At 40.0% G+C, this 13,992-nt stretch overlaps 1 protein-coding gene and 1 long non-coding RNA gene across 7 annotated transcripts in view; one reads left to right on the top strand and one right to left on the bottom strand.

Annotated features, from left to right (window-relative positions):
- The window catches only part of LOC122224776, a 39,059-nt gene extending 28,188 nt beyond the window's left edge, over positions 1 to 10,871 (bottom strand). Inside the window, exon 1 of the long non-coding RNA XR_006204928.1 lies at positions 10,789 to 10,871. This is a non-coding gene — a long non-coding RNA (uncharacterized LOC122224776). The remainder of the gene's footprint in view (positions 1 to 10,788) is intronic.
- The window catches only part of SRGAP1 (SLIT-ROBO Rho GTPase activating protein 1), a 282,321-nt gene that overhangs the window by 70,516 nt on the left and 197,813 nt on the right, over positions 1 to 13,992 (top strand). The gene's annotated exons all lie outside the window — the stretch shown is intronic.

The raw sequence follows: 13,992 nt of genomic DNA on the forward strand, positions 1-13,992 counted from the left end.
ATCAAGTTAAAATCTGTTAGAAATGTTTGCTCGTCTTGCAGAACACTCGCACAACAAGTTCTCACAATCCAAGGTTTTACTTGTGCTTTTGTGGTTCTTTTTCACTAAATTCTTGTTTATTTATTTTTGAGAGAGCGAAAGAGACTGCATGAGTGGGGGAGGAACAGAGAGTGGGAGAGGGAGAATCCTAAGCAGGCTTCTCTCTGTCAGAGCACAGCCCAACTCAGCACTCAGTCTCATGAACCATGAGATGAGGATCTGAACAGAAATCAAGAGTCCGAAGCTTGACTGACTAAGCCACCCAGGTACCCTCTCACTAAATTCTTACGGGTCATTAACTTTTGCATCCCAAATGCCCACCCTAGTGCTTGGTACAAAATGAATGGTTGATAATTTTTGCTGATTAAGTGAACAAGTGAATGAATTCCAGCTATTTATTTCTTGTGTTTAGCTACCTCACTTGATTCATTAATACAGTCTCCCTAGATCCCTTATGATTTAACCCTATATGCTAAAGAAATGTTTAAAATAGGTTTAGAAGAATTAATTTCTAATGTTTAACTATAAAATTTACATTTTATTGAAATTTAATGTTTATTATTGAGAGAGAGAGAAAGCACGAGCAGGGGAGGGGCAGAGAGAGAGGGAGACACAGAATCTGAAGCAGGCTCCAGGCTCCGAGCCGTCAGCGCAGAGCCCGATGTAGGGCTTGAACTCACAAACTGTGAGATCATGACCCAAGTTGAAGTCAGACACTTAACTGACGGAGCCACCCACGTGCCCCTAAAATCTACACTTTAATATTACTAACTATTAAAAATCACTAGCCAAAATTGAGGTGGCACTGGTTTTTTTTTCATATGAAAAGAATATTTCCATTCTCTAACTTGTTACCTGTACTAATGCCTTTGTATCCTGTTGCTGTTCACATGATCGTAAGTAACCCTGCTCACAGCCATTCCCTCCTTCAAAGACTTGGTCTTTGCCTGTGAGTTGCTTCTCTTTTCAAAAATAGGGTAGCTAAGGGAAACTGCAACTATCTGTCTGTGATCCAGTTACCATATATTTTTCTTCTAGATGGGTTCCCTATTTTGCAGATTACCTAATGAGGATTTGGGAAACCCTCTGAATGATCCGTTTTGTAGTTTACATTTGAATGCTAGATTTCAGTAAAAGCAGCTAACCTTGCTTGGACAGTGCTAAAACTGTTTTCTGATATTGCATTTTAGCTTTCCCCATTTATTCGGCAGGTTTGTTACAGTTTACTCAGGATTTTGAGGTTTTTTGTCTTTTTTCATATATTTGTAAGAAACAGCCACCAGGAAATAATGCATGTAGAGCCAAATAAAAGTATATTTACATTAACTTAAGTCAAAAGGGGAAATAGAAAAGGTATATACATTAAAAAAAAAAAAAAAAAAAAAAAAAACTTGAAATATTCCAAGCCAAGCTTGTTAAATAAGCAACATAATGCAACAGGTCAAGTGTTTTCATTGTTGGTGCTTAGTTTCTTCTAGAGCAAATTAGTATTTTTGGAAAAGAGGTGGACTGTCCTATGAATAATTTTCATTCAGGAGATCAGGAAACCTAAAAGTATAATGATATACCTAGTGGACTGCCAAACATACTCCAAATACGAGCATTTTCAGAGGAGCCAAAAGAAGGGGGGTATTCTGTTTGGAATATTATGGGATTAAAAAAAAATGAGCAGATTGCATTCATAGAGAAATAAACTATGGGTGAAGGCAAAACAGCTAATAAAGAGGAGCTAAAAGAGCATGAAAGCAGCGATCCACATTTTGAAGATTTTTCATCAGGGACACTGAGTGATCATGGCAACGGTCTCCAAGGAGACCTGTGGAAATGTGAAAAACGCTGAGGTCATACAAGCACCCGGAGAAATTCCGGATTGATTAACAACTTCTAGAGTATCTTTCTCTCTTCACCTTCAATGCCTCTAGCCTTATAAACAGCATTTATTAGAAGGATAAAGGAAAATTACCCCAAAGAGAAAAAGTAACTCTCAGAATAGAAACTCTGCTCAAAACATTGTGAGCAGCCTTTCACTGAACTTCAAAAGCTATTCAGGAACTTGATATTCATGAAGTGAGAAGTCCCCAAGGATTAAATGGAAGCTTTGGTCATAGGTGGTAGTGATGGTTATTGTTTCGCTGAACAGGATGCAAGTTTAAATTCCAGGGCTGGAAGCAGAGCTCCCAGAAAGGGTTCTCTTGTTAAGTTCTTCATTACTAACCAGGCAGCTCCCTCTGGTTCAGGGACCCCTCCCTTTCTAATCCTTCCCGGATCCCACTGGTGCTACGAGGGCATTGTTTAGGTGGATGGTGAGAAATGCTGTTGGGGGTGGTGGTTTCCTTAGGTCATTCAGTGAGTAAACATTATTGCTTGTCTGTGGCAGCCCAGTCAGCTCTTTATCAGACATTGGGAAAGCAAATGTTGCCCGTGGTCTCAAGATGCTAAAAGTTCAAAGAGGAGGTGGACAAAATAAAAACCAAGCCAGTAATTGCATGGGATAGGAAACCTGCACAGAGTGTTATAAACATAGGGAGACTAGAGGGAGATGACCAGGAGACATCGGAGACAGGAAGAAGTTTCAAGAGGAAGTTTTGGCTGTGTTGAAAGCCCAGAAGGCGTAGGATGCCTTGGATGATAAGTGATGGGATAGAAGATAGGTCTGAGAATTGCATGCAGGCCGAGAAACTTGATGAGAAGTAGTCCAGGTGTGGGATGTGATGAAATTTAAGTACTCCTTTGCGTTCTTCTGCTTCGTTTATTACTTCTGGGAAATAGCATTTTGGATTGAAAAAGGGGGTGTCCTGGCTGATCAAATTCAGGAGGTCTGGCCCCTGGGATTCGCTGACTTACTAATGGGGACCTTTGGGGATTTCTGCTCTGGTCCTGACCTTGTTGTGCACAGTTGGCACATAGATCTTACGTGTTCACGTTTGTAAGTCTCAATTACAGGATTTGGTCAGACTACAAGCCTAATGTCTACCCCATGGAGTAATTATGCAGATTAAATGAGTGAATATGTGTAAAACATGGAGAATAAATGCTGCCTAGTATATAGTAAGGACTGTATAAAGGGTCATCGTTATGAGTCGGTATTATTGCTCATCTGGGATTCTTTCAAGTCATTGGAGCACCTGGACTGTCCTCTGGATCCCTAGCCTATACAGAGCTGGAACAGGTCTCTCAGAAGGACCGAGAGCTCTCCAAGAGGGTGTGACCCTTTGGAGGGAATGCCGCCCTGGGTCCCTAGCTATATAATCCACATGGAAAACACAGGTTAATTCAGTGAAAGGTTCATCTTTATTTTGGGTGTGCTGGGATCATCATGAGCCAGCAGCACTGCAGAGTTTGATCCTTTTGAGTTAGAGGTGTTGCTATAGTAATTTTTAGAAGGGACCACATGGGTTTCACAGCCCTAAAGGCCTGGGATTTTTACTGTAAAATCATCATTTAGAATATGAAAGACAGATTCTGCTTTTTGTGTTTTTGTTTTGTTTTAGAAGGATGTATTATAGCTGGTAGTGCAGTGCAAATCTCCTCTCAAGAATTGCTAATTACTATCTGAATATCATCTCCACAGCAAGACTTGCTCAGGCCCAGAGTTCAAAACAGTTCACAATACAACAGTTGCTTGCTGGAGTTCTTGGCCATGCTGACTCCCCAAGCTAGTTGTGAAGAATCAGCGAGATGATGTGTCTAAGTTGTTTAGCTTAGAGGAAGCCCTCAATAGATGGCAGGGGCTATTTTTACTCTTCTCATCTGGCTGGTCTCCTCTAAGTTGGTGGCTAGGGCCAAGGCAAGATTAAATTGTGCTGTCCTCACTGGAAGTTTGGTGGTTGCAAGATTTTCCTAGCACATCTTTAGTTTGACCAAACTACAGAAATAACTATAGGATTCCAAATTGGTTCATGTTTTAAAATTGGGTGTGGAGGAAACGGGTCATAGAAAAACTGCCTAAGGAATTCCAATTGCTTACAGCCACTGAGATGGACATCTTTTATGGGGGGAAATGATATTTTTATTGTATAATAATAATTTTGTGACAAAGAGCTAAATTCCTCCCTCCCTCCCTCCCTCCTTCATGCCTCAAGTTTTTACTTAAATTCTAGCTAGTTCACATACAGTGCAATATTAGTTTCAGGGGTAGAATTTAGTGTTTCATCACTTAGAGTAATACAGCACCCAGTACTCCTCACAACAAGTGCCCTCCTTAATACCCATCACTCACTTAGCCCATCTCCACCCACCTCCCTCCATCAACCTTTAGCGCTCTGTAATTAAGTTCTTTCTTAAGTAATCATAGTCGCCCTATTACCCTGTTTTATAGATGAGGATACTAAGACACAATGAAATTAAGTAACTCATTCGTGGTCACGAGTGATATGTTCCATGTGGTCTCCATTGGCATTTCCCCAATAATGATGGAGTCTCTGAGAAGGTGATTTTTGAGGAGAAACTTGAATAAAAGGAAGGAGCAAGCCATGCCAGACTGTGGTAGTAGAACATGTCAGGGCAACATTTCAGAGGTAGAGACTATCCAAGGAGCAGCAGCAAGGACAGTTGTGAAGAGAGAGAAGTGAGCCAGGGGAGATGAGGTGGGGAAGAAAGGCAGGCACTAGGTCTCCTAGGCCTGGGAGCCCATGGTCAACACTGTTTTAGGCTCTATTCTATGAATTATGGGAGGAAATGGGAGGGCTGTTTTAGACTTCCTTATCAATCACAACCTCGCATTCAGTGTTTACATGAAATCAAGAATAAATTATTTTTGATCTAAGAAATTTTCTAATCTAGTCTAAGAAATCTGTGGACATAGCTTTTAACTCAACCGAGAATATTCTGTTCATCATTCCAGGGCAAATGCGCAAATAGAAAGGAGGATGGTAGGAGATCATAAGCATTTCAATAGCATTTATAGGTTACAGACTTTTTACATTAGTGATGCCCTAGAATGAATGAAGTCTGTCTTAATGCAGCATGTAACTTGACCAGTAAAATCTTTTAAATATGCTCCTATTATCCACTCAATGAAAAAGTGTTAATTCTTTATCAAGATAGAGTAGGCTTGCCATGATTCTACCCCAACCTACTTTTCCAGCATCATCTCTCAACATTTCTCAAGTTATCCTTCACATTCCAGCAACTCCAAGCTGGTTGCAGTCGCCCCAGTTTAGATCAAGTGCCCCTCCTTTGTGCTCCTGAACTACTCTGGGCATATGTTGCCTGGTGTGCATCTGTTTACTTGTCTCTCCAAATGGACTGTGAGCTCTTTGAGGGAAAGACATGATGTCGTTTTTAATACTCAGCCCCAGTAATACAGAGCCTGCTATAGAGTAGGAACTTAGTGAATGCGTGATGAGTGAGTGAATGAACTTCTAGTCAGCCCTAGGAGTAGGTTCATTTGATTACTAAAAGGGGGCATACATGTTAAGACTTGTCACTTGATCAATACTTCACTGAAGACTTAATAATCAAGAACCTCCTGTATATTCTGTCTGTATCTACTCCTCTCATTTATGTCATTGAAGTTAACCTTTTCTCTGGGCTGTGAGTTCCTTTTAGAAAGGAGATCAAACAGAAAACCCAGAAATAAACCCACAACTAGATGGTCAATTAATCTTTGACAAAGGAGGAATGAATGTCCAATGGGAAAAAGATGGTCTCTCCAACAAATGGTGTTGGGAAAACTGCACAGCCACATGTAAAAGTGTGAAACTGGACTACTGTCTTTCACCGTACACAAAAAACAAACTCAAAATGGATTAAAGATGTAAACGTGAGACCTGAAACCATAAAAATCCTTGAAGAGAGCACAGGCAGTAATTTCTCTGACATAGGCCATAGCAACATTTTTCTAGATTATTTCTCCTGAGGCAAGGGAAATAAAAGCAAAAATAAACCATTGGGACTACATAAAAATAAAAAATTTCTGCACAGCGAAGGGACCAATCAACAAGACTAAAAGAAAACCTACTGAATAGGAGAAGGTATTTGCCAGTGATGTGTCCAGTAAGGGTTAGTGTCTGAGATCTATAAAGAATTGATACAACTCAACACATAAAAAACAATCCAATTTAAAAAGGGGCAGAAGACACGAACAGGCATTTCTCCAAAGAGAACCTACAGATGGCCAACAGACACAGGAAAAGATGCTCAACACCACTCATCAGGGAAATGCAAATCAAAACCACAGTGAGATACTACCTCATACTTGTCAGAATGGCTAAAATTAACAATACCAGAAACAAGTTTTGGTGAGGATGTGGAGGAAAAGGAACCCTCCTGCACCGTTGGTGGGAATGCCACCTGGTGCAGTCACTGTGGAAAACAGTATGGAAGTTCCTCAAAATGTTAAAGATACCATATGATCCAGTAACTGCAGTACTATTTACCCCCAAAATACAAAAACACTAATTCAGAGGGATACATCCACCCCTTTGTTTACTGCAATGTTGTTTGTATTAGCTAAACTATGGGAGCAGCCCATGTCTCCATGCATACATGAATGGGTAAAGAAGATGTGGGGTGTGTGTGTGTGTGTGTGTGTGTGTGTGTGTGTGTGTGAGAGAGAGAGAGAGAGAGAGAGAGAGAGAGAGAGAGAGAGAGAGAGAGAATATTATTTAGCCATGAAAAATGAAATTTTGCTATTTGCAATGACATGGATAGAGAAAATGTATAATGCTAAGTGAAATAAATGAGTCAGAAAAAGACCAATCCCATATGCGCTCATTCATATGTGGAATTTAAGAAACAAAACAAATGAGCAAAGAAAAAAAAAAAGACAAGCCAAGAAACAGATTCTTAACTATTGAGAACAAACTGATTGCTGTTACCAGAGGAGAGGTGGGGAGGGGAATGGGTGAAATAGGAGATGGGGATTCAACAGTACACTTATCATGGTGGAAAAAAAAAAATCCCATCAACTGGGGCAACCCACAGAGTAACCGGATAATAGAACATTTTATGGTATCTGCTGTAGGACACCTGCACTGTGTTTGCTACTCTAATTCATGAAGTTTCATCTACTTAAGTGTGAAATCCTATATTGGCTAATCCATAAATAAAATGTGAATTTCATCGCTCAGAAGTAACACTGTTAATATTTTATAGAACCCCACTAGTTTTTTATTTGTGCCTGTATAATTTTCCTAAAATGAGATCAAACTGTGCCACATTTTTGGTAACATTTTTTTCTATTCATAGGTTTATATACTTGTGGAGAGATATAGATATATTTACATGTATATCATCCATGTTACTATATATTCTATGCTTACATTATTTTATAAAGGCTTCTAAATCTTCACACCTTTGTATTTTGGTATTTTTTTTTTCAAGGGATGATTAGAATATGGAAATAGTTCTCAATATTTTTTTTTTAATTTTTTTTTCAACGTTTTTTATTTATTTTTGGGACAGAGAGAGACAGAGCATGAACGGGAGAGGGGCAGAGAGAGAGGGAGACACAGAATCGGAAACAGGCTCCAGGCTCCGAGCCATCAGCCCAGAGCCCGACGCGGGGCTCGAACTCACGGACCGCGAGATCGTGACCTGGCTGAAGTCGGACGCTTAACCGACTGCGCCACCCAGGCGCCCCAGTTCTCAATATTTTTTACCAGTCATATCAAAAAAATTTTACTTCCTGTAAAGGAGAGAAAAATTTGAGATTTTAGCTTCTTGGGTACATAATTATGATGGTATTTAATAGCTAGCTTCATTCTGTCTCTCTAATCAAAATTATGTACCTCCAAATGCCCATTTTTAAATTCCTTGAATAATATCATCAAGATAATTTCCTCCCTTATTAGGCTAAGACAGTTTGATAAGTCTCCTTTGAGTTTCTTAGTGTTACAGAAAAAGTATACAAGATGGCTGTCAAAAGTTTAATTTCAGGGAAAGTCTCAAGAAAAGGCTACAGTTTGTACCCTTGGCTCTTCAGCTAAACTAATTGGGAACGTGAACTCCCTAACAGTGTGAGACTCCTATTATACAATCTGATATGTGATAAAGTGTGAGCTCCTTTGTCCTCAGATTTTTGTTGCCATGCTAATTTTACCTGTGAGGTGCCTCGATGTATTAGATTCTTCTGATTAAGCCTCGGATAAAGTAGGCATCCTGTTTCTTTTAAGTTGGGTTTCTGTAAGGCACCCTCCATCTCCACCTAGTGCTGCATGTGATCAGGAATTAAGCAGATCACTAATTCTCTAGTTTTTCCTGATTCTGATGTGTTCCCTGATTAAATATTTTAGTAGATCTTGTAACTTAGGCATCACACAAACACTTTTTTGGAGAAGCTGATATTTTTGTTTTATATTAGTATAATATACATCTATTACATTATTTCATATTATATAAACTTATAAAAATATTTGAAATTGTTCTGGTAACAAAAGTGTATAGGACTGACAAAATCATGCCTTCATGAACTTTGTTGCTTAAGTGAGTAGTGGCTTTGTTGACGTTGCTCTTTCAGCTGGTGCCACCTGTTACTGAGGATTGAGTAGGGAGCAATTTGGGGAGCTCACAGAGGGATGTTGTTTGGTTGCTTTGCGGCTTCTTGAGAACCACTCTTTTGAGGATGTGAAACTTGTAAAATGTATGAATGCCTCCAAGGGACTTTGCGCTTTTCGGCACTGTCTTTCCAGTGCCTGGTGCACAGTACTGAGGCAATAAATATTTGCCAGATGAATGACTGAAATGAGGAATTAATTATTTTTAAACTATTGTTTAAAAAAATCCGATCACAGCTTGAGCCGAGCCATCCCATCTGGTTGAGAGCTATTTATAGCTCTTAAGTGGTATCATTGTGGCATGGGACAGGAGGGATGACTGTCACCGTAGTTGATGTTGTCCTGTGTGTCCATAATGCTTGAAAGAACAGATGATTTAAAGTAGGTGTGACTTTTGCCTGGATCTTGATTTAGCAGCAGAAACTGTTTCAGATTAAGTGGCCTGCCCTCTCCAGGCCAGAGTCAAAGATGGGCTGCTTTAGATGCACATCATACCAGCATTCATGTATTCCAGTTGAATCTACTGCTGACATGACTCTCATTCTTTATTATGAATTATTTGCTTCCCACATGAACAACTTCATTTCTCATCAAGGCAGTCGAATGCTAGGCCTTTCCATTTTTATTGCATGATCATTTGGAAAAATAAGCGGATATACAGCATCTTGGAAGAAAAATACTGCTAATATTTGCATACCTTGAAAACCTTCATTATTAAAATTGTGCCAATTAGGATATCCCTGCACTGTGGAAATTAAAATTTATAAGTGACCTCCTATCATTCTCAGTGGCCTAGAATTCAAATTTTCTGGGAAAGTGTTACAGCAAAGAAAAATTAAGGGAAGTGCTAACATTTACTGAGAATTTATGTTACCTAATTTTCACAGTCGCCAACATGTTAGTAACAGAAATAAAATCCAGCAAGGAAGAAAAGAGAAGGGAGGAAAGTCAAGAGGGGGAAGAAAGGAGTTATTTTTTGTATGAAATACTGCATGTGTTACTAAGATGGTCTGTGTGGCAAGTGAAAATTCCGTTTGGATCAACTTGGCTGAAGTTTCAAAGGATTTCCCTTGTAATCCTTTCCTCCAAATTTAGTTTCATTTCACATGCTAAAAATTGGACAGTGTATATTGACAGTACCTTGGTGTTGTACATGATTCTCTTTCCCTCACACTAATTTAAATGTGGATTTTTCTAAATAAATAATAATAATAGCTAAGAGTTACTGAGCTGGGATTGTGTGTTAGACACATTGCTTGCTGTTCAGTGTCCTTCAATCTGGATAACATCCCTGGGGAGGATGTGAATATAATCATCCCAGTTTTACATATGAGGAAAGTGAGGCTCAGAGAGCTTAAGTTCCTTCGCCACAGTCACCCAAGTTGCAAGTGGTCCAGCTGAGATTCAGACCAACTTTGTCCACCTCCTGAATCTGAGCTCTGCTTTCTTTCTGGGTTAAGATTTACACTTGTTTTGGTTTACAAATCTAATGTCATAGTTTTCATAGGATTGAAATAGAAGAGTTGCCAATAATATTGAAATTATTCCATTTATCATATTGCCTATTAATGAACCCAAACCTTTCATCTAAAGTTTCATTCTGTTTCCCAAGCATATCTACCTGGATATTTAAAAAAATATATATATATATTTTAATGTTTATTTCCAGAGGGGAGAGAGAGAGAGAGAGAGCATGAATGGAGGAGGAGCAGACACACACACACACACACACACACACACACACACACACACACACACACACAGAATCCGGAGCAGGCTCCAGGCTCTGAGCTGTCAGCACAGAGCCCGACGTGGGGCTCGAACTCACAAACTGCGAGATCATGACCTGAGCCGAAGCCGGATGCTCAACTGACTGAACCACCCAGGCACCACCCCCCCACTTTTTTTTTTTTTTTTTTTTTTTTTAAGTAGGCTCCACACCCAGTATGGGGCTTGAACTCACAACACCAAGATCAAGAGTTGTGTGCTCAACTGACTGAGCCACCCAAGCACCAACCCCCCACTTTTTTTTTTTTTTTTTAAAGTAGGCTCCACACCCAGTATGCGGCTTCAACTCACAACACCAAGATCAAGAGTTGTGTGCTCTACTGACTGAACCAGCCAGGTGCCCCCCCCCCCCCCCCCCCCGGATATTTTTCTAACACCTCACACTTCTCTTTTTCACATAACTCCACTCTACCTGCACCCAATATATTATATAGTAATGAGGGATCATTGACCAAATACATACATATTTCGTTTTCATGTCTCTTATTTTTTTTCTGGAATTCTTGAATAGATTCTGCTCTTATGGCTCAAGAGACTCGATGGTCATCCATTCCAATTCTAGAGTTCTAGAACCTGCTCTCTGTAAGCAGCCGCACACCCCTACTGCACTGTAAGATCCACAAGAGCGGGCCTCACTGTTCTGTCATGCCTGGTGTGGTCCCTGGCTGGCCCATAGTTTGTACTTGGTAAACGTTTGTTTAGGTCGCTGGCTGGCTCATAGTTCGTACTTGGTAAACATAGTTTGTTGACCGACTGGATTGCTACTTGTGGTACTGTTGGTGACCAGCAGGCCAACCAGCCGACATGTTTAGAGATCCCGTCCTCCTATTTACAGGGGAAACTGCAGAGTCCCCATATCTCACCTCATTCTTCCTGAACTCACAGTGACCCAGTCCTTTCGGCAGAGTGTTCATTTATGCCCAAGACCTTATTGTCCAGCAAGAGCCATGTAAAATATTACCTCCTTCATGAACTCCTGCCCAGTCTTCTCAGAGGTAATTGCTCTCATTCTCTCCCAAACATTATAATATTGGAAACACCATAACCTGCATTGTATTTCTTTACTTAGAGAACCGGGGGATGGGGACCCGTGAGATCAGCTGGGTTAAACATGGCTAACTAGTTGATTGATTTCCCTACTGTTTCCTTACTATTGGGCTTTCGGCTTTTCAGAGCCTGTATGCATTTAATATGCTAAAATGCATTGTGAGGCCTATACATATGCCTCACTTGAAGATATATAGGTTTTTCCCCTTGTTTTGTTTGCCTTGATGTCTAGGAACACTGGTGTTTTCAAATGCCTACTCTCAGTATGCTCCTGTAGGACAAATACTGGTGGTGATGATGGTGGTGTGTAGGTTGTATTTTCCTTTTCCTTCTCTTTTTTATTTATTTTTTTGTCAAATAGCAAATCATTGTCCAATTCTAAACGACTTCTCCTTCGGGATGCCTTGTGCTATGAAGATAGCAGCATGCTCTTCTCTAAAAGGCACTCTGGGCTGTGCATTGCTGATGGGGGTGTGAAAGGGTACATCCAACTTTGGAAAGTGATTTGACCTTTTCTTATAAAGTGAAATATATACCTATCATATGATTCAGCACTTTCACTCCTGTGCATTTAACCATGAGAAAACATATCCTCAAAAAGATTTGAATCAGAATATTCATAGCAGCCTTATTCATAATAGCCCCAAATGGAAACAATGGATATAAAATGTTCTTCAACAAATAACTGAATAAACAAATATTGGTGTATCCATACTATCATAGCAGAGAGAGAGAGAAATACTCCTGTACGGAACAACATGGATGAATCTTGAAACCATGAAAGTGCTTTGTTTCCTTTTTCTTTTTCCCCTTTTCTCTTTTTAAAGTTTGGCTTCAAACCCAACACAGGGCTTGAACTCACAACCCTGAGATGTGACCTGAGCCAAGATCAAGAGTCGGACACTTAACCAACTTTGTTTCCTTTCTCTTTTTCCCCTTTTCTCTTTTTAAAGTTTGGCTTTAAACCCAACACAGGGCTTGAACTCACAACCCTGGTCGTGACCTGAGCCAAGATCAAGAGTCGGACACTTAAGCTGCCTAGGCCTCCCAACCATGAAAGTGTTTTAAATACTGTGGTGGTTGGCAGGTACATGGGTACATACACCTGTCAAAACTCATTGAACTGAATGCCTAAGATCTGTGCGATTTTTTGTAGATGAATTTTCTCTGGGAGAAGGAGTCCAGCACAGCATTCAAGAGCTGGGATTTGGAGCCAGATTACCTGGATGCAAATCCTGGTTGTACAGTTCATTGCCTCTGGGACCTTTGGTGAATTGTTTAACGTCTACTTTAGTTTCCTCATCAGTCAAATGGGATTGAAATCTGTGTCTACCTTTATAAGGTGGTTGTGAGAATTGAGTTAGATTGTTTGGTAGTGGTTTTTAAGTTCTTGTTAAATAAAATTTTAAAATAAAACACTCTGACCTTCACAACAGTACCCCCAGGTTCTTGTCCCTGGCTGCACATGAGAATCACCTGAGAAAAGTTCTAACAATACCTGGGCTCCATTCCAAGGGATTCTGATATGATGGGTCTGGGGTGGGGTTTGGGTATTGCAGGGGTTTTTTTAAGCTCCCCAAATGATTCTAATATGTCGCTGAAGTTGAAAATCACCAATACATGAGTTTTTAAAAAAAACGATATTTCGATGAGCAATGCTGTATGGTATTATAATATTCTCAATTTCCAGTAATTATGGCGCTGTGTAACAGGCTGGACTTTATTTTCTCCATTTCCAGTAGCACTGGATGCCTTTCCAGAGAAAGCAGAAAAGATCAACTTAGTAGTGAATGTCCATAAAAATTGTTCACTTCGTTTTATTTACATGGAGAAGTAACAGAATCCTAACATTCAAGAGGGAGCCCTGAGACTACCTCTTTTTATTCACATCGTTTTTTTCTTTTTCCGAGTGAAATATTGCATATCTAAAATGCTCCAGGGGGGGAGAGCACTCCTCAAAGTTGAGATGATAAAGAATAGAAATTTCAAAACACCCAAAATGCAAAATTGTGAGGCCTTTCTATTCAGAGCTCTCTAAATGCTAGGTGTCACTTTCCTCCCTTTTTAGTTGTGAACGCAGTCAGGCTGGAAGAACAGGAGTCCCTGATGAATTGTGAGGAAATAGGTTATATCCACTTTTTAGTGTCTCAGAAGAAGGAAATCAAAGTACCTCACTTTTGTTGGGAGTGACTGAGTGAATTGTTTGCGATTGCATTACTGGAAAGATGATTATGTTCATTGAGATAAGAAGGAAAAAAAGTGTCAAGAGTGTCGCCGATGAGAAAGCAGCATGTGGCACTAGACAGGCACTTTTGAGTATTACGTAATGCCATTTTTGCATTTGAAGATGAATGTAGCCAGATGACTTTTGTTTAAATGTTTTCCAAATATTCTGTAGATTTTTTGGTTTATGTTTGTATGCCTTTTTTTTTTTTTTTTAATTTTTAGAGAGAGAGCGTGCGAGAGCGTGCAAATGGGGCAGAAGGGCAGAGAGAGAGAGAGAGAGAGAGACAGAACCTAACGCAGGCTCCACCCTCAGCATGGAGCCCAGCGCGGGGCTAGATCTCACAAATCTGGGATCACCTGAGCCAAAATCAAGAGGCAGAAGCTCAGCTGACTA

The sequence above is a fragment of the Panthera leo genome, chromosome B4 (assembly GCF_018350215.1).
Source record: "Panthera leo isolate Ple1 chromosome B4, P.leo_Ple1_pat1.1, whole genome shotgun sequence".
Classification (NCBI taxonomy): Eukaryota; Metazoa; Chordata; class Mammalia; order Carnivora; family Felidae; genus Panthera; species Panthera leo.